Here is a 3,221-nt window from a genome sequence, read left to right as displayed (position 1 = left end):
GTTAGTTGATGCACTTTATAGATAAATGAAGGCGCGTCTTTTCCAGGTAAATCTGTTTTTTAATTTTTGGCCCTTTGCTTTTTGTTACTCCAATTGACTCTACATGCTACTGAAGCTTGATGCTGAACAACTAATTTACTACTCCCTTCGTTCTAAAAAGATTGTCTTCTTTTAACTTGACACAAAATTTAAAAAATAAAGAAAGACTTTTGAAATATGTGATCCAAAACAAGTCTAAATATGTGTGTGGCTGTAAATCATCTCATAAAGTTAAATTATTTCTAAATATAGAAAGAGGACAATTTTTTTGGGACAAACTAAAAAGGAAAAAAAGACAATCTTTTTGGGATAGAGGGAGTACTATCTTTGTTCCAAAATAATTGGCACCTCCCGCTTCTCTAGAAATTTGACTAATTTTTCAACCTAAATTAGATTAATATTAGTTCTGTATATTAAAATTAAAATTAGATATTCAAAAAAATATAAAGAATATTATAAGTTCCAAATTTTTTCATATTTATTTGGTAAAAAAAATACATCTTAACATATCAATTAAAATTCATGCAATTTGACTCTGCAGTGCAAAATATGACAAGTATTTTAAGATGGAGGGAGTGCGAATTAGTGATAGTCATACATGTGTCCATCGGTGAAATCAAGAATTTTGCTACATGTGTTAATATATACGTACAAAAATAATATTTAATCTATGTACACAATATAATTTTCCGGGAATGATACTTCTTCACTGGTTACTCTCGACTCTTGAGGCTATGTACTTTCCCTCTCCTTGCTATTAACATCAAAGAAACCAACTAAAATTTTGAAATAACTTTTACATGATAAAGGAGAATTACAGGTAAATTAAACACACTGTAAATTGTAATTCATTTATATCATTGCATGTATCGTCTATTCAGAGGCAGATTCAAGATTTAAATTTTATGAGTTCAATATTAAGATTAAGATTCTTAGCATTGTACCCATCATATTTTAAAGTTATTGGTTCATATCTATTATTTATTATAATTTTAATAATTTTTTACACATAAATTTATGTTTCGCGTCGAAAGTTTAGGGTTCTCACCTATAATGCTAGATACGTCTCTGCTGATGAATTCATTGGGTCGATATAAAAATCTAATGCGAGTAAGATTTAATTCTATAGTAGAACATAAGGTTGCAAAGTCAAAATTGGATGAGAACTTTCCTTGTTTCCGGATAAAATTTCAATAATAAGTTTTGGCTGTTTATACTAGAAAATTTCTACAAAGATGATTCCTAGATTTATAGCCTATAGCTGTCACGGTATAATGATCTTAAAATTTGTCTTTTTCAGTTCTATAGAATCTCTCATCTGTAAGCCCGCTTTCACCTTATATATACTACGCTCTTGTTTTCGAAATGTCTTAACTTTATTCTATTTATAATACTATTACTACAATTTTTAAGAATTTAACTTCATTTATTTGTAGTTCACATTTTAAACTCTAACGTAATGAGCTTTGAATTAAATTAACTTTTCAACTGTTATTTTAATATTTTTATATACTAGTAAAATATATAAATTATAGTAACAATTTAATATTCGTTATCATTCGAATATTGTCAAATGAAACGAACGAATGAAGATTTTAGCCTTGTTATGTAAGAAAATTTTGTCATGATTCAATGGACTTCAGGAATTAACAAACATAATAATCTAATACTATTACTATGTGTCGCTCATAAGAGATCGACTTGATTACAGCATTCTTTTGTATTGTTGGACAACCTAATTGGAGAAACATGATCATAATTTATATTAGCGATCCCAACTTATTTGAAATTAGACGAGATAATTATTGTGTATATTTGGAAGAGCTAGCAATTTCTTATTTTCTACTAATTGGACATACGTCAACCGACAAATCGCGTTGTTATGAAATACATTGTGATCTACTCATTGATCCTCAGATTTTGTGATAATACTAACTTGCTCCATTTTGGTTCGCACGGACGGGCAACATGGTCATTTTGCTTTTTTGTCGTGGGGGGCACTTTGGGGTTTTACAAATATCCCACAATCCCCACCCCATAGTCACATATTCAGGCATTAGTTATATCTTCCATCAATATACTCATATTAGTCTTCTGAATTGAGAAAATATAATTGGTTATAGTTTGTGCTAGTCAAAGTCTAATATATACCACAAACCAATTTCTTTCACAGACAGTCTTGTTTATTTGAATTTATATGTGTACGTTAATGTTTCGTGAACATTCATGCTTTCTTCTCAGTTAAGAAAATGAAACCACGCCGAAGATCATGAAAAGGAATAAGTAACATTATTCAAGTTCGTATTAGACAACGGATTTTGGAACACATGTTTTTGTCACTTTCATGAATCTGTGTTCAGATGAGTTACATTATGGTTTACTTTAATCGTTAGACTTTGAATAATACTTAGGTGAATGATTCATGGTGACTTCAATTCGATGTGACTTCAAGCAGAATATATTATGAGTTATTGATATTATTTTTTTTTGGAGACAAATGACCTTTTTATTCTGATTCAAAGGCTTTTAACGCTAAAAATAGAAAATGAATGAATTTTCTGGTCAAAGAACTAATTGAACTAAGTACTATATTATATCTCGAAAATGCTGAAAATTGTTTAGCAGCAACAGAAGAAGTAATTAGAACAATTTAATAATGAAAATATAATTCGAAATACCTTATGATTACATTAAAATCATTTATACTTGTAGGAAAAGTATTGCATATTAACAAATAACAATGAACAAAAAGAGAAGAAAAGTTATTAGTTATTGAATAAAATACTAATTTTATGGCGGCGAGTCATTGTTTCGAAAGGGATTTGGGCCGAATAGGGTGTAAAGTTGAGACCAGTCGCTCCCTAAGGTTTCAAACACTCTCAAACACGTGTACTCGGGGCTGAAAGTTTGGAGATTGCAGGAAAAACAATTGCGCATAAAAAATAGAATAGGGAAAAACATTGAGAGGTTTTCTTTCAATAGTAGATAACTCGCAAAGATAATTATTTTTATAGGCCAAGCTGTTGGAAATTGAGAGGGGTGGTTAACGTACGAGACCATGTTCAAGCCAATAGTGGTGACACACATGCGGTTGCCAAATTTCTAACTCAATAAGTATGGAGAAAACTCAGTTAATCTCATAAGGAAGATGTTTATACATAAAGTGCTCAAATAACTTTAGT

Source organism: Lycium barbarum, chromosome 3 (genome assembly GCF_019175385.1).
Source record: "Lycium barbarum isolate Lr01 chromosome 3, ASM1917538v2, whole genome shotgun sequence".
Classification (NCBI taxonomy): Eukaryota; Viridiplantae; Streptophyta; class Magnoliopsida; order Solanales; family Solanaceae; genus Lycium; species Lycium barbarum.
Note: the sequence above shows the minus strand (reverse complement) of the source record.